This window comes from Vicugna pacos, chromosome 9 (assembly GCF_048564905.1).
Source record: "Vicugna pacos chromosome 9, VicPac4, whole genome shotgun sequence".
In the NCBI taxonomy this organism is placed as follows: Eukaryota; Metazoa; Chordata; class Mammalia; order Artiodactyla; family Camelidae; genus Vicugna; species Vicugna pacos.
The window spans coordinates 71,280,114-71,298,782 of NC_132995.1; the positions used below are offsets into that span (position 1 = coordinate 71,280,114).

The following is an 18,669-nucleotide window of genomic DNA, read 5'->3' on the forward strand; positions in this document are numbered from 1 at the left end:
TCTCAAAGCACACTTTTGCTCTACAATCTCCTTAATGGAATATCAAAGGGTGAAACCAGTAAATCTCAGTTAGTCGCGTCCTTCTGTACACCAACCACTGGCATTCAAGCAGTTGGGCAATTATTACTGCTGGAAATCCAAAGGCCCAACCTGCATGTTACCAATGCCTCCATCTCCAGGGAATTTATCACCAAGGACAATAAAAAGGAAAGTAGTGAAACGGCAAAGTAAGTGTCTGATGGTTAAATGTCACAATAACAGATTTCCACAGCTTCAGTTTTGTTGGGGGCTGAAAGGGAATGCTCCTTGGGAAACAGTAGGGAACAGTTGGTAGGAAGGCCAATTTATGCTTGTATATTTTGCTGTCATCAATAAAAGGCATCGCCTTGATCTGACTGGGAGGGTATTTTACACACACGTGCTTTAGATACTTCAAATTAGGTCTTCATCTTAACAGCTTTAGCTCTGGATAATAAAAATAACAGTAACATGTATTTTGTAGCGTTAAGACATGCTTGTCACTGCTAGTACACAGGGGTTGTCTTGTTTGATGTTCACAACATCCCCACCGAGGCAGAGACCGCCAGATGCGGTCACTGAAACAAAAGGCTGAGAGACTTCCTCCAGGTCACACAGACTGTGGCTGAGCCGGCATGGGACCAGTCTCCTGGCTTGCAGCCTGCTGCTCCTTCTTGGCTTATCCAAGTATACACAGATAGGTTTACCAACTTGGTTTAAATTTTGACTTGGTTCTAAGCCATTTCTAATATGTCAAAAGTCTGATGTTCGTCGAAGAGGAAGGACACTGGACAGAATGCTGATTTTGCACTAGCTCTTTTTTTTCCCTGCAGTAAATTCCACAGTTAATATCAGTAGACAGGCCACTTAATATCCTCCTCATGTTTATTTGGTAGTTTCAATCTTTCTCGCTTTTAATAAAATTTTATAGATTTTTAAAAGGAAAACACAATACTGAGAATACTTTGGGGTCAGTCTCCAAATCTGATTAGCATCCCCAAATGAATACTTAAGAGTTATTTCACAGCCCAGGCTTAACTGTGTTTACCTTTTCCAGAGGCAGCGTGTCAACATCACTCAGGCTGTTGATGCGTAGGGTCTGCTATGAAATCACAGTGGACCCGTGAGGGACTGACTGACTACAAAGAAAACAGTTTTGTTTTGTTTTGTTTTTTTCTGGTTCTTTGCTACTTAAATATAGGAGGAAGCATCTCAGAGAAATAACTGGTTTGTCAGAATATCTACAGTTCATGATCTAAAAGACAACACGATAGGCTTGTGAATTTTAAAAACACCACAGTGCAACGCCTGTGAAATACAGTAAGTAGCTCGCCTCTCTGGCAAAACAGAGTTTTATTTGACCCTCTTTGTTCCATTCAAAATAGGACTGCACGTGTTAACACAGCTCTTCCCTGTCTTATGAATACTTTGGCTAGACACTAGATGGGGGAGCAAGATAAAAGTCCTGCAGTGTTGCTGAGGAGAAAACACTGAAACACAGAGGTCACTCCGATGTGCTCGAGGGAGGATCCATTTGATGAAATGTCTAGAATCCCGCTTTGTCCCTGGTCCCCTGTCCCCCGCCCCACCATAGGTGTTCAGTATTTCACAGTATCTTTTGTTAATAAATCTTGCCTTTCTTGCAGTGTTAAGTCCCCAAAGGAAGCCAGTGTAATCCAGAGGCCAGATCCTAGGGTTTAGAGTTGAACAGCTCTAGGTTTAAATCCTAGATTTTCCTAGATTTTTTACAGGCTGAGGAGTACTGGGCAAGTTTCTTTAACCTCTCTGTGCTCAGGCTCCTCATGTTTAAAAAATTGTTGCAGAGGTATATATACAGGAAAGTGCCATGCCTGATACATGCAAACCATAGGTGCCCACTGAATGTGTAATTCCCTTAGTTTTTTCTGTCACACTGGAGTTTTGTATTCCCAAATATCTGGCACCCTGTGTTTATAGTTGATGACCCTGATGTAAAGTGAAAAGACAGGAGTGCCATCAGGCATCCACGAGAGTTAAGTGGCAATTTTAACCCAAGGGGGAGGTCCTAACTAGATTAATTTGCAGCTATGAATACAGACCATTCTGTAGAGATGGTCAGTTATTTCAAAAGAAGGACTTCCCTTGCAGAAGGACAGAACTCCACCAGAACACAAATTCCCTTTCACGTTGTTCTTAGCCAAGAGCAGATGTCTGGCAATATGAAAACAGAGCGGTTATTTTCACAAATGAGATCTTCCTTTCTGTAGGCAGCATGGCTGACTCTGGCTCAATCTGAGGCTGGAAGATGGCTATCTGTGAGTGGTTTCAGCAGTTTTCACACAGTTGCATTAAAAGGCACCGTGACCTCTCTAAGTAGTGGAGGGTCTTCTTCAATGTGCAGTTGTAAAAGCTCAGAGTTCATTGCTCTTTAAACAACCAGCGGGTTCCCAACTCTACTCTTCTGGGAAACCCAATTAGTTTCTAATTACTAGCATAATGGTGATTCCTCCCTTCTCCTCCATTTTTTTTAACCTCATAGCTTTATTCTACTAATGTGAAAATATTTGTCAGGCCATTTTTCTTCTGATGCTTTACACTGGCTATTTATTTGGGAAAGCCTCCAGGTTAGCTATTCCCACTTTCTCCTTGGTAGTCAAGGGTTACTTTATCAAGCATTGAATATATAATGATTCCCAGTCCTTTACGAGCACATGTTACTCAGTATTGCCTTTCTCATTGCTTTTCAGTCCAGATTACCTAGGGCCTGGGTGGGTTAAAGCAGCTGAAAGGCACCAGCCGTGACTCACAGCCTAGGGTACCGCTCAAGCGAGCTCACCAGCCACCTCTTCAGACGCTGACTGTGTGACTGCTAACGGACACAAAGCGTGCTCCTCTTTTGTGCCTCTTCCTCGTTGAGCCCAGTTTTGGGTGCAGTTTGGCTTATTTAGAGAAGCGAAATGGCTGTGAAAGAAACCAATGAGCTCATGTTATACGGTCTTGATAGAAGGATCCAGATAATTTAGACAAAAAGCTAAATAAATGTAAGGGAAAATCCCAGTTTTACACTCTGCCCGTACTGTATCCAGTTCAGAGCCCCTCAGCTTAGAAATCTGGACTAAAAAGTACCTCAGCCATTGTGACTCCTGACCCAACCCCAACCCCCTAATCTCCCACTGCCTTTTTCTCTACTTCTATGTGTGAGTTGCAAAAATGCTTAGATTTTTAAATACTCCATGGGTTTCACCTTTAGAACTTTGAAAAGCAGAGTAGTCGGAGGACCTGACCGTGAAGGTAGAGCTAATAAGTCTAAAAGGATGCCACCTCTGTATAAATGCATCTTCCCCACACTGCACAAAATATCCACTTCGTTTTCATACTGCCTGAAAGCTGAGTACTCACTCATTCATTCAACAAATAATATTGAAGGCTTAACGCAGGCCAGGCCCTGAACAAGGAACTCCTACTCCTCCACAGATTACATTGATTTGGATAATAAGCCTCTTTTTTAAAGAAGCAAGCATTGGATCCCTGGCAGGGATGAAGTTAACTACTGCCAGCCATTTAAACTTCGGAGTGAACGCATTCAATCAGAACACTTTCTGCTGCCTCCAGTTTAGACAAGTGAGTGGCACTGATATGAACCGTGGTTATGAAAAGGGGAGGTTGAATTAGGAATGCAGACCACTCTGCAAAAAAGGCTGGGCTTGGGACTCAGAGAACTGTTTAGAATACTGGGTAAATTGGTGTCTGAGCAGAAGGAGACAGGAGAAAGTTACGAAAAAAAAAAAAAAACACGGAGGCAAAAGTATACCAAAGACAAACTAGCTACTTAAACACTGTCCAGGTCAGTCGAAGAAAGAGGAAAAAAACTCCTCTTCTTCTACCAGTACTGTATGTCCCTCTGTTCTTAGCATTCAGATCGTAGGCTAACACTTTTAGGAACATGACTGAGTTCCTCTAGGGCTGGCCTAGACACCTGATCCTTGTTTAATTCATTCATCAGACACTTATTGTGAACTACTTACCATGTTTTTTCCATGAGAAAACATCTTCCTAGTCCAAAAAACACATGTGTTGCATTTTAGAATCTACTCCACTTACTACACAGAGAATGTTTGAAACACAATTAATACAACTCAATTGTTCATCTCTTCACTCACTAGGCCTGAGAAGGTATCAAGACAAGATCTACATCAAAGGCATAAAGAACAATTAATTCATTACTTAGGGGCCTCTCTACAGATCACTAACCCTAAATTCATATGGACAAGTCAATGATGCCTATCAGTAAAGGATAATGCATTCAAATTTCTGCTTATTACTGTTTTGTGAATATTCACTTGAGTAACAGGACTTTAATTTGGAAGTTTCATCTTAGGCACCAAGATACCATAAAGTATACATTCCAAAGAAGCTGCCAAGCTATGTGCAGAACTTAAAAAGGAATGGTTGAAAAGTGGTTACAGGACTCTTGAAAACCCTCACCCCCACCAAGTATATAAAATGGTAAAGCTTTTGAAGACTGAGATAGGATCTATGAAAAGGGTCATTCCTGGGAGACAGCCATCCGTGTGCTGTGAGTGAGGGTGGATGAGAGGCACTGCCCTCAGCTCAAGCTTGAAGAGCGGGGCTGAGACGTGTGCTCTGTATGTGTCACCAGGAGGTGAGGAGCCACAGCGGGTGACACTTGACATGTGTCTGAGGAACCTAAAGGAAAGAGGCTCTGCTATCAATCTGAGGTGGCAAGTAGTCAAAGAAACCAACATGGTGTGGCCCTGTTCCACTGTTTATGAGGGCAAGGGTCCATCACTGTGGCCCAGGTGCCTGTGAAACTGTGGCTGAAGAGGACTGTCCGGAGGGTCAGGGTAATCCCAACTGCTTGTATCCAGAAGGAACCCTACTTCAGGATAACACCTGCACCCCAATGTTCATAGCAGCACTATTTACAATAGCCAAGACATGGAAACAGCCTCAGTGTCCATCAACAGGTGACTGGATAAAGAAGATGTGGTATATTTATACAATGGAATACTACTCAGCCATAAAAACCAACAACATAATGCCATTTGCAGCAACATTGATGCTCCTGGAGAATGTCATTCTAAGTGAAGTAAGCCAGAAAGAGAAAGAAAAATACCATATGAGATCACTCATATGTACAATCTAAAAAAAACAAAAAACAAACAAAACAAACAAACAAACAAAAGCATAAATACAGAACAGAAATAGACTCATAGACATAGAATACAGACTTGTGGTTGCCAAGGGGGTGGGGGGTGGGAAGGGATAGACTGGGATTTCAAAATTGTAGAATACATAAACAAGATTATACTGTATAGCACAGGGAAATATATACAAGATCTTATGGTAGCTCACAGAGAAAGGAATGTGACAATGAATATATGTATGTTCATGTATAATCGAAAAATTGTGTTCTACACTGGAATTTGACACAACATTGTAAAATGATTATAAATCAATAAAAAATGTTAAAAAAAAAGATAACCCCAACTGGGGGAGACCCATGAGGGGCTGTTGCAGAAACAGGCAGGCAGAAAAGAATGCGTCACCGTCTAAGTCACAAGTTACCCTCAGCTTAGGAAGCGTGGTGAGAGGCTCCCAGTGGGCTTCTCCGAAGACCCTAACAAAGAGCCCACGAGAGGAAGAACCAGACTGAAATTCCTGATGCCACCTTAGAGCAGCGTCAGCCACATAAGACCTTCTCGACCTCTTTCCGACCCTCCCTTCCAAAACTTCAACTCTAGCAGCATCAAAGGAAACAACTAGTGAGGGAGAAGGCGGTAAGAAAGAAGTCAAAGTGCTGGCCGGCAACCAGCCCTTGTGAGGACAAGGAGTACCTCTAACTGTGAATAAAGTTTGAAGCTCTGATTATTGCACAGGGCCCTGGGCAGTTCTAATTATTCAGTGGAGACTGTGTTTGTGACTTCAAGTGGCTGCAGGGCGTTTTATTACCTAGGAGCGAACAGAAAATCTTCAGACTGCAAGACTTGTTATCTAGGGTCAGAGGGGGAACTTCTCCCTGCTGAATAAATTTTATTAGAATAGTGGGAGACAAAATAAAGTTGCGTTTGATTACATCCCATGAGTCTTGCTCATTGAACATATCAGTTATACTTATTTTTTAAGGCAGAGGGAATTGTTTAAGGGAATACATGACGATTCTTCTCAGTAACTTATAAACAGACTGTAATTCACAAATTTGCTAATGGTTCTTTCCTGCTAGACATTAACAGAGGAAAAAAAAAATCTCTGGTCATTAGCTTTAATTTAGATATAGCCTTAGAGTTACAAGGAACATCTTGAGGACAAGCAAATGGCTCTAGACTTTATTAAAACCACAATCCAATGGAACACTCTTGAAGCAGTGCCCTTTAGAAATAAATGCTGGAAATATATAAACCATAATTCTTTCAAAATTTGCCCAGCTCTGGTTGTCTTTTTTTCCCCTGCTCATTTGCATGATCTGTTTCCGCCCCCACCCCCGACCCCCGCCACTAGTGGCCACGAATCCCCATGAGACAGGTTCAAAGCAAGCACCCCTAGCAGCCTGCTTTCTAGTCTCTGATGTTGATCTCCACCTCACTGCATCCCACGCAAAAGATCTGTTAAACATACATATTTTTAAACAACAAGTACAGACAAGGTTCTGGGCAGTGATCCTAGGATGCCTGGAACCTGCCTTCCCAGAGCTACCAACCTGGGCATGGAGCTAGATATTTGAACAAGTAAATCACTAACGAAGACCAAAGAAATACTCCATGGGAGAAGAAAAGCAGAATGATTAACTCCACTTGGAGAAGTCAGGGGCGCCATCCCAGAAGAGGTGACCACTTGATCAGAGTCACTGACAAGTGAGTAAACGGTCCTCAGGCAGAGAGCAGGCAGGACGGCACTGTAGGCACTGCATGCACGAAGAACAGTGAAAAAACAACGTGGGTTTTCTCAGAATGGGAGATCATTTAGACAGTAATGAGGACAAGTGACAGGGGAGTCTGGGAAATGGCCAGGATCAGATGAGATGACCTCTGTTGCACGTCTTGTTGGCTGGATCCTCTGTCCAGTAAATGAAAGGGAACCACTGAAGAATTTTCAAGCTACTAGATGCCAGACTGGAAGGAGGAAGAAAGTGAGGGAAGGCAGTTATGACTACTTTCCATACATGCACAACACCCAGAGCTTTCTCTTGCTCTTCCGGAACTAACAGATGTGCCCATGATATCAAAGTATCTGGGTATTTTAGTGCGAATGCACAGAAGCCTACACTCCAAGTCTAACTCAGAAATTAATTCTTCCAGTTTTTTACTAGAACGCAAAAGAAGGAAATTTGGTTACTGTGCATCGTAACTTTAGAAGGATCAATTCTTAAAAGGTAGACGCTGTGTTACTCTTTATAGGCCTCATGACTTTGAAACAAAGTACAGAGTCAGAAATATAAAAATGCTGAAAACTTTTTGCATGTGATGATAATCTGTTTCAAATTCTTGAAGGAGGTATGTTATGTACTTTTCTTTTTTATTGTGTCTCCTTAGTCTTGTGTCTCTCCCATACTTCTTGCATTTTGGCAGTATGATTTGTGCTTTATTGGCTATTTTGTTTATGTTCATTTTTATCAATAAAGTCAAGATTATATCTACCCTGGGCTTACAAATGTATTATTTATCCCCAGACTGTTTCCTCTAGAGTACTAAAGAACATGGTTTAAAAAAGTGAAATATAATATTTATTATTCTTTCATGAAACTCTTAAGAGATTATAAAAAATAAAACTTACATGTGTTTGAGTTGCTTTTTTTTTTTTAATTGAGGTACAGTCGGTTTACAATGTTGTGTTAATTTCCAGTGTACAGCATAATGTTTCGGTTATACATATATATATATGTATATATATATTCTTTTTCATATTCTTTTTAATTATAGGCTATTACAAGGTATTGAATATAGTGCCCTGTGCTATATAGATGTTTGAGTTTTATTTTCAAGTTTTCTAAAACTGTGAATGAGCTTATGTAAGAATAAGAGTTAAATTAAGAAAAAGGTAAACTTTTTATTACATATTTAGTATCATAAAATATTGATTTTTAGCCTTAACATATGAGATACTTTGAGAAAGAAGAACAAAGCAGAAGGAATCATGCTCCCTGACTTCAGGCTATATTACAAAGTTAGAGTAATCAAAACAGGATGGTGCTGGCACAAAAGCAGACACATGGATCAGTGGGACAGGATAGAGAGCCCAGAAAGAAATCCACACATATATACGGTCAGTTAATCTACAACAGAGGAGGCAAAAATATACAATGGAGAAAAGACAGTCTTCAATAAGTGGTGCTGGGAAAACTGGGCAGTTACATGCAAAAGAATTAAATTAGAACATTTTCTAACACTGTACACAAAAATAAGCTCAAAATGGATTAAAGACCTAAATGTAAGACCAGGTACTATAAAACTCCTAGAGGAAAACATAGGAAGAACACTCTTTGACATAAACCACAGCAATATTTCTTTGGATCTGTCTCCTAAAGTAAAGGAAATAAAAGCAAAACTATTCTGTGATTCTTGACAGATTATTTTCAATAATAATTTACTATTATTATCCATAATTATTTTGACCAAATAACTTACATGAATGAATAAAAATAGAAAATTTCATCCTATTTTATTTATAGTCCATAGCATTTTTTATTATAAGTCATCTCCTCAGTATAGAACTTTGTTTCTACTCAAAGACAGCATTTTGCCCATTGTAACACCTCTTGTAATCATAATAATTTGATGAATCTCTCTCCTTCAAAAAATTATAGGCATCGTGAGACCAGAATCCATATCCATCTCATTTATTCCTTTATTTTCATACCTAGGTCTGTGCCTAATGCAAGATAGGTACTCAATAACTATTTGTTGAATGAACAAATAGAAAAAAAATATTATTGCTTGAAGCAACATGCTGGTTCTTTGAAGACTTTTCAGAATACCCATGGAAGTCATTACAGCATGGAAAAACAAGAAACAAAACAAAAACCCTCTAGATTCAAAAAGCGCTGACATTTGAATCTAGAATGTACCACTACCCACTGTAAAGCACGAGCAGGTTAATCTGAGTATCAATTTCCTTATCTGTAAAATAGGAGCAGCAGCGTGAGGCTCACAGGGTGGTTCTGAGGTTACATTAGCCAGCCACCCAAAGTGAGACACTTAGGTCTCTAAAAATTCTGATCTAATCGATTTGTTCTTCTGTTGTCCCCAAATAGAGAAATAGTTTAAAGGGGCAGATATGTAAGGAAGTGAAGGAAGGTGTTAAACATTTCTGCTGAGAGCATAGCTTGATATTAGTCTTAAGCATGAAAGAGAAAATTCGAAAGGAATGCCATCACTGCTAGGTCTTTTTTTACCCATACCAGCAATTCTCTGTCTCCATCAGCATCATCAATATTTTCCTTTCTATGTATTTCCAATGCTTATTTACATACATACAACTGTGGATAATAATATCCTCCTTTTATTATAGATAAGATAGCATACTACATATATTTTCAGTTAATAGTAATAACATGAAATCTCTTCATATTAGTTACATAGAGAACGTCTACCTTCTTTTCTAGAACTGCACAATATTCCGTCACGCAGATGCACGTAACTTACACAGCCAGCCTCTCATAGATGAATCTTTTACTACTACATAAAACATTTCATTGACTATTCAGTATTCAGGTGTAATTATTTATACATAATTCCGTATTAGTCATTCATGCATAATTCCACATTAGTGTGTTATATATATATAATAAGTTCCTGAAAATGGGAGCATTGGGTTGAAAGATAAATGCGTTTATAATTTTTACTAAGATGTCATCTAATACAATTGATGAGAAAGTATAGTTTTCTTTTGCATTGCTCGTCTTGTCACTTCACCCTTATTGAAAAACAGTCTTCACAAGGATTCCAGAAGACAATTCCCTCTTGGTTCTCCCCCTCAGTCATTGGTTAATGGTTTGCTCTCTCCTTGGCTGATACCTTTCTATGGCCCAGTCTCTAAATGTTGGCATTGCCTAGTGGCTCAGCCTTCCAAATTATGTCCTCCCCAACCTTACTAATCTCTAGCTGAGCATTCAGGCTTGTAGATTAGAAAATCACCTGTATATTGACCATTTTCAAGCTTAAAAATCTAGTTAGGACCTTCCTCTTGAATTCCAGACTCATGAATCCAACATCCTACTAAATACCTCAGAACAATATAATATGTAACCCAAATATAATATGTCCAAAATCAATTTCTGATACCTTCCACACTCAGACTTTCCACATATCATGAGATGACGATGACAATGACAATCTGCAAATTGCTTAGGGAGTGCCCATTGAGATCACCCTCAACTCCTCTCTGTCAAATATCCTACAGACTACCTGTCATAAAATCCTTTGGGCCTTATTTCTTTCTTAATAAATCCAGAATGCGACTACTTCTCTTTACTTCTCTGTATAATCTTACCTTAAGCTACTACCATTTCTGGCCTAGTTTTTACCATCAACTCTTGAGTGGTCCCCTTCCTTCTACCACTGCCAACCTAGTATATTCTCAGCATAGCAGCCAAAATGAATCCATTAAAACTCTAATCCAGTTGTATCTCCTCTCTGCTCAAATCCCTGCAATAATTCCTATCTCACTCAGGGAGGAAGCCAAATCCATCCAATGGCCTAAAAGGCTCTGAATCACAGGCACCCCCCTCCCGCATCCTCATTGACCTTGACCATATCTCCTACTCCTCCTCACTTCACTTCTGCTTTGTTGGACTTTTCTCTGCTCCACAAAGGCAACCTCAGGACATTTTAACTTGTTTTTTGCACCTTCAATATTCTCCTTCACCTCCCCTCCACTCACACAGATGGTCTAATCACTTGCTCCATTTCTGCAGTTCTCTGCCCAAATATTGTCTTATCTGAGACTCTGAGACAGTGCTCCACCACCAGCACTCTCTACCTCCTTTATATGACTTCATTTTATCCTTAGTATATATACCATTACCGTATATACATAAATATATGTATATATAAACTATCATATGTTTTCCCTATGTAAGCAATGTGATAGGATAGCAGGAGATTTTGTTTTCTCCAATGCAGTATACGCAGAATCTGGAACAGTGCCTGCCATAAAATATGTGCCCGTTAAATATGGGTGGAATGAATGCAATGTTTTTAGAATTCACTTCCCAAGAAACCTTGCAACATAATGAACAGTAACACCATTCTAAGGATGAAGACACTGAAATGTAGCAAAGTGACATAATTTGCCAAAAATCACAGTTAGTAAGTGGGAGTGACTGAGTTTAAACCTAGGCCTGGTGAATCCCAAGCTAAAAAAAAAAGAAAAAAGTAATAGTTACAAAAAAATATATTTCAACAATATCTATGGTGGGGACAAGTGTCAACAATCTAATTGTCCTAATATTCGGGAATGTTTAAATAAATAAATAAAATGTTAACTTGATTGAATATTATGGATTAATTAAAATGAGCATCGTTAAGACAATGTGGCACCACAGGAAATTCTTCTGATACATTGTTAAAGTCTGCTATTAGATTATGATAACAAATGATTATGAAATTAAAAGTCATTTTTTTGGCTAGAAGGATTCTGAGTAAATTTCCCCTCTGTATTTGATTTCAATGATTATAAATTTGTTCATATAACTTCTAGACATATATTAAGAAAATAGCAAGTTTTTGTTTTTAAGCCTGGCATAAATATATTTATATTGAGGTAACATATTCTTTGGGATGATAATAATAATCTTATGATAACCTTTAACTTTGAGGAAAAGAATAAATGTTCAAATCATAATAAAAACATAACTTGGCCATTTCATTACATATATTATTATAGAAATGTTCAGTAGATATTAGTTTGGAATTACTTGACCATTAACAACTTTAAATTGCAGGTCACAGACTATAAAAATCTTCAGTGAATAATCACAATGTTATCTAATAACTTCCTTTCATATCTAAATCAGATTTTTTTTCCTTCGTAGTTTCATTTAAGCTATCTTTAACGTGGCATTATTTTCTTCATCCCTTAATAGAAGCCTCTATAAAACGTAGTATTTCCATGAACATAAAATAGAGCTTCAGTTGCTATTTAACTTGATATTCTAAAGTTTTCTAAACTAACAAAAACATCCAGCTATGTGGAAATTAGTAATGATATCTGCTGTAAATCTACAATTTTATATGTATATCTGTGTTCATATTGTTGTTAAAATATAGCAGGGTGCAGATGGTGATAACAAAACTGATATTATCTGACATAAATATATATTTGTCAGACAAATGTGCTATCTCGCTCTGTACTCTATGAAACAGAGGCATAAACTACAGACACTTCTAATCCAATCAGCAAATGTTTTTTAGAGTTACTAATTTCTGGTAGAGAATCAAAAAATTCAAATATTTAAACAAGCTTGAAATCAGTATGCTTCTATGTTCCAAAATGGATCCAATAAAATTGAATACAGTGCTACTTTCCCAGAATTTAGTTTTTGAAAGACACATCGATGTAACAAACACAAAAACCCTAGAGAAATATTGATTATGGCCAAATATCGCCAAACCTGACCATCTTTCTTATTTTGTGTTGCAAATACTAATAGAAAAGAATAGTGGAGATAAATCGTAAAAAGGACTCAAGTGATAGCTAAGGGAAAAGCGAGCCGAGCCCCAAGCTCCAGGAAACAACCCGTGTAAGGAGGCCCCGGAGGAAACAATGTTTTCCTGCATCTCAAAAGCCACCCCCATTACCTGGGCTCACAACACTCTCCCTTCTCACCTCCCGAGGGATAAGAGGGACCATTCATTCCGTCTTTCTCTTGAATCATGGGCTCCTTCTCTTGCGTCTCCAAATATGCATGAGTCTTCCTCATTTAAAACGCAAAAGTCTTTTTCACTTGACCGAACTCTTTTAAACTATGAATATATACCCTTTACCTGAATCACTTGCATTTTACTCGGAGTGGGAGAAAAAAAAAGGCCAGTGAGACTGAGCAACAGTACATCTTTTCACTAAATACATTTAACACTGGGCAAGGTAGTGGAATTTTTAGATTCTCTGAAAGAGTGTGGTAGCCTGCAACACCTCTTCCCTTCTTTGCTTGCTTCTTTAAAGAATGCGACCGTTCTCACGGCCTCTTACCAGTAGGCTTCCATTCCAACGAAACGTTATTTGTTCATCCCTCATCTCTTCAAACACCCTTTCCTTTCTTTCATAACGAGCATGCTCCTGGCTGTCTTCCTGCATTTTGGATTTCTGGTTCAAGGTTACTTTGATTGCCCCTCCTTCTCTAGCTTTATCTTCCTGCAGATGCCTCCCCAAGTGTACTCTTTCCCCCTCAGCATTTCCTCTTGTGGAGAAATCATCCAGTCTCACAGTTTCAATAACAACAATAAAAAGCACAAATATAGATTCAAAATGTCAATTTACTACATTATTAGGTGGCTTCTCAAATTAGTGAGATCGGATGACATTTCTAACAAACGGCACTGTAACAAACGGATAAGCATCAAAAGAGAACTTTGACCCTTACCAGATAAACTCTAAATGGATCGAAGATTACATGCAAAAATAAAGCCATAAAATTATTAGAATATGGACAAATTTCTTTATAAGCTTGGAAGAGTAAGTTCTCTCTAATTCTAACTCAAAAATACAGAAACGAAGGGGGAAATTATAGCTTTTTAAAAAGTACCAGAAATAAATACAAAAACAAAGGAGTGATCCCCTTAATAAATAAATGGCTTCAAGAGACGTAGAAGAAAGGACCTGTAATATAATACAAAATTAGGCAAATGGTGTGAAAAGGCAGATCCCAGTAGTAGGAGCACAAATAGTTCTTAAACATTTTCTTGCCTATCATGCTGACAAAAACGCTAACGTGTGATGGTGCAGCCTGTTGTCAAAGCCATGGGAAAACAGGCACTCTCATAAACTGGGGGAAAGTGGTACACGACTGGAGAGCAATTTAACAAGATCCGTCAACATTACTCACGCTCTTTAACCCACTTCTGGAACTAACTCAGATTACTTTTTCACACGAACAAAATGGCAAATATACTAAGATATCATTGCAATTAAACATAAACTACGGTACGTACATTCAACAGTATGCTATGCAGCTGAGAAAGCAAACAAGGAAACAAAAAAGGATGTCTGTCTCTAACAGAGACATGAAAGGAGCGCCAAAATGTATTCTTACCGACGCACTCAATGCTCAGTGTGCAGAACACATACACACACAGAGATGTATATGCATATGTATCTCCCAAGAGAATCCTCTTTCTCTCCAAAAATATTATATACAGGTATATATACATATATGTACATATATATATATATATATATATACACACACACACATCCGTATATATACACAAACATGCACTTATGTATACACATGTTACCTTTAAAAATTATTGAAGTATAGTTGATTTATAATGTTTCAGGTGCACAGCAAAGTGATTCAGTTATACATATATATCTATTCATTTTCAGATTCTTTTCCATTATAGGTTATAACAAGGTATTAAAAACAGTTCCCTGCGCTACACAGTAGGGCCTTCTTGTTGATCCATTTTATATATAGTAGTGTCTATCTGTTAATCCCAAACTCCTAATTAATATCCCCATTCTCCTTTGGCAACTATAAGTTAGTTGTCTATGTCAGTGAGTTTACCTTTCATATAAGAAAAGGGGGCATAAAGTATTTGTTTTCATTTACATATTATTGTATAAAGAAACACTGGAAGAGTGCCCACCTACAGTGGGTAGGAAGGAATAGGGCAGAAGAGGAAGGAGTTACGAATTTTGTTGCAAACCATGTGAATGTATTACCTATTCACAATAAGGTAACAAAATGTCAAATGCATATGTGCTTGTGTGTGTGTGTGTGTGTGTGTACACTACTTTTTGAAATAATAAGGAAATGGAAATCATCTTTGGCAATAAGGAAAGTTACTCGAAGCCTGGCTCCTCTGCAATTTGCTATGTTACATTGCTTCTTTTATTCTTGGTTCCATTAAAATAAATGAAAATTATATCTTTTAGTATTATTATAATGATGTTATAACATTTTGGATGGATTATAACAAGATAAAATTAGGAATTTTATTAGAGTAAATTCAAAGAACAGAAAAAAATGAGAAGGAAGACTCAATGTAGATGAAGGACATTTAAAAGAGTTTGTGTGAACAATGGGAGAGAGTATTGAAAAAGGAAAAGAGTATATTTCTCAAAAATGTTGAGGGTTCATTTCAAGTTGGTGACTGTGAGTCTGCCCAGTTGTGTGGTTTTCTCTGCATTCGAGGAAGTGCATAGATAAAGTTATCCATTGTTGGGTTTGCGAGTCAGAAAAAAAGGAAATGGGAAGAAGAGTATAAGGTTCGAGTGGACGAAGCTTTGTACTAGAAAAAGCAAGCTGAATGGTTGAGGGGGAAGGACAATGAGAATCAGAAAAAATAGCAGAAAAGAAGAAAGTAAAGGGCCAGAGATGTCACTGAGTGAATTAGTTGTAAAAATAAAGGTAAAGATAAAGAATAGGGTGTAGAATTTCTTTCAGACAAGTTTTCCATTATCTAAACTTCTACACTTCTCACATTCTATACTCCAAAAGTCAGACTTAATTTTGCTCTTCCAGACTTTCTTGCTGCCTAGACTTCCTTGGTTCAAATCCTGGGTTCACCTTCGTGGCATTGGAAAAGCTAGCTCAATTTTTATGCTTCAGTTGCTTCATTTATAAAAGAGAGAAACAGTGATGCCACCTGCTCAAGGTGTTTTCATCTTTATTAACATTAAACAGGTTAAATAGAACAAAATGTTTTGCTATTGGTTGTAAGACAATTCTGATTTCAGAGATGTAATGTGAAAAAAACACACATCTTGGATTTGATTCTTATTGAGTTAGTTTTTTCCTTCTAAATTCATATTTTTAAGACCAGATTAAAGATTTAGTATAACAAAATTACAGTCTATTAATGTTCATTACCAACTCACATTCCTCCCAGAAGTTACTCTAAAACAGTGAAATAAATCAGCCAAATTGTATTTATCCTGAAAGTAGGGACAAGATCTTTTCATGGCTTCTTTAGACAATACTAATTGATAAATATTTCTAGAAGAACAATTACCAATTACAATGTGTCCTGTATTCTTTGTGTTTATTTAACAATTGCAGCTTATTGTGCTTGTTTATTATGACCCTTTATTTATGACATTGCAGAAAAAATTAGGGATAATGATGTTAGTATCCCCAAATCAAAACACTGTGTGGAACAGAAGATAAAGATAAGGATTTAAAATCAAGCTTTTCTGTATTCTTATCCTATCTCTGTTATTTTCTGTTTGTACAAACTTGTATAAATCACTAACCTTCTCAAATCCTCAGTTTTCTAATTTGCAAAATGGGTATAATCGCACCATTGAACAGAACTGTAAGGATTAAGTAACATTTTTGTCTATTAAGCACCTAAACACATTAGACTTGAATGCTTGTCCCTATTCATCTATATTGCTTTCTGCCCTGGCATCCCTAACAGCAGAAGGTTAAATAACAAGGGAATGCTTAGAAAGTTGGACCTATTACAGAACAGCTCTATGCTTACTAAGATTACTCTCCCCATCCTCTCTCCTTCCCTGACCCCACAATATTTACTCATTTCCTCTGTTCTCAATATTCTATTAAAACAGTCTTTCTGTCTTTAGTTCATGATTGACTATTTGGGAAAGGGCTGGTAAAGCTCTTTGTGAATAAGCTACATATTGAATTGAGAACAAAGTAGCTGAAAACAGTCTGAGGCAGTTCTAGTTGGCACACAAATCAATTATAGATCATCATTTAACAGAAACAACCCAAACACAGACACTCATTAGAGAACCAGTTTTGCCCTCAACCTCTTCCTGAGGAAAATAAGAGATATATATTTAGAAAAATGTCAACATATCCCACTGACTTGTAGTATGGAAAAAACAACTTTAAAATATCAGTATCATCATTCTTTTGAGTCAGAAAAGGGCTGTCTTTATGGTATGTAACCATACAAGTTATTTTCAGTCAAACAAAAATAAAACAGAAGTTAGATTTTCTGCACTTTAAAGTATTATTTCATAGAAAATACAGATGAAAGGGAATGGTGAATACTTTTGGCATATCCAGTGATACAGGCCGCAGAAACAGGGGGTGGTGGTACACAAATGCCTCTTGTCTCCATGCAAATACCTCTTTGCAAGATGACTCGGCTGTTCCTTCCAGCAGAAAGTAGAGTCGGTGTCTCCACCTGCTTATACTTGGTGGGCCTTGTGACTCACCTTGACCAATGAAATGTGATGGGTATCATGTTACAGGAGTTCCAAGTCTACGCCTCAAGAGAACTTGCAGCTTCCATTGTCACCTCCTTGGGAACCAAACGCCATACAAAGAAGCCTAAGCTTCTTGATAATTATACTAAGAGAGCACGGGGAACCCTGTCCTCAGCCAGATGTGAATGGGGCCATCTTAGATCATTTAGTCCATTATGTCTCCATACTACTGCATTCACATGCTTACTAAGACACCCCAAGAATGACACCCCAAGAAAAGTCACCCAGCTGATCCCAGCTAAAATGTTTGATCAAGAGAATCAAGAGCAAATGATTACTTCAAGCTACTAAGGTTTTTGTTTTGTTTTCCTTAAAAAAAAGGCATATTTTATTAATTCTCAGCAAAGTTCTTCAGAAGATTAATAATAAAAGTTTGATGCATATTATTAGAAATGGTAACTTTTAGACACAAAGAAAGCCCAGCTATACCACAATGAGTTAGCTTCTTTTCTTCTGATTCATCATCCATAACTTGCTGTAGACCTTTTGCTTCTGCTGGAGCATGTTTCAAATCCTATTTTTCAGAGTAATGATTGGACCAGGGTGACAGGAAAGAACTTTGGCATTTCAGCCATACCATACCCTCCTCAAATCGTTGAGAGATCATTTCTCCCTCTTCTCACAGAGCTGGCCATACTCTAGCTTCTAACAATTACTGATTTTGTCATAACTTCATGTTTTGTTTCGTTTTTTTCCAAGATCCCACTTCTCCTGAAGATGCTTCTTCAGAAGAGAGTCAAAGAAGTCCAAAACTGCTGCATAAATATCTGGCTTCATTAAATTCTGTTCTACATCTTCACTTTCATTTGTGACATCAATGAAATCTGATCTAAAGAAGGTAATTTTGACTCCTTTATGCTAAATACCTGCTTTGCCAGGAGGGAGTAAAATGCCATAGCTGGTGTGGGAAAATCCATGGTCCTTCCCTCTAAAATTGGTTTTCTTCTAATAAACTTCAAATGGGTAGGATTCACAGTATTTTGTGTTTGAATAAACATATTTCATATGTAGTTCCAGTTAATTGATGTTGAATCACTTCCTTGGTGAAATAGAAATTGAAACTAAACAACCATACATTTTATTTACATCTTTGTCCTTTACGTGTATGACATGGTGACTCAGTAACCAGACAGGCAGCTGGAAAAGTGGTCTTTATCCAAACTGATAAAGAGGTTGTTTTTCAGTGGCATGCACATTTATCATTGTGACAGAATTATTAGCGTAGCCCCACAACAGTGGCCCCAGCTTCCC

At 37.9% G+C, this 18,669-nt stretch overlaps 1 pseudogene; it reads right to left on the reverse strand.

The window, feature by feature from the left end:
- Positions 1-17,749: 17,749 nt before the first annotated feature.
- Positions 17,750-18,416, reverse strand: LOC116281754 (NFU1 iron-sulfur cluster scaffold homolog, mitochondrial pseudogene; annotated as a pseudogene).
- Between the last annotated feature and the right edge of the window lie 253 nt (positions 18,417-18,669).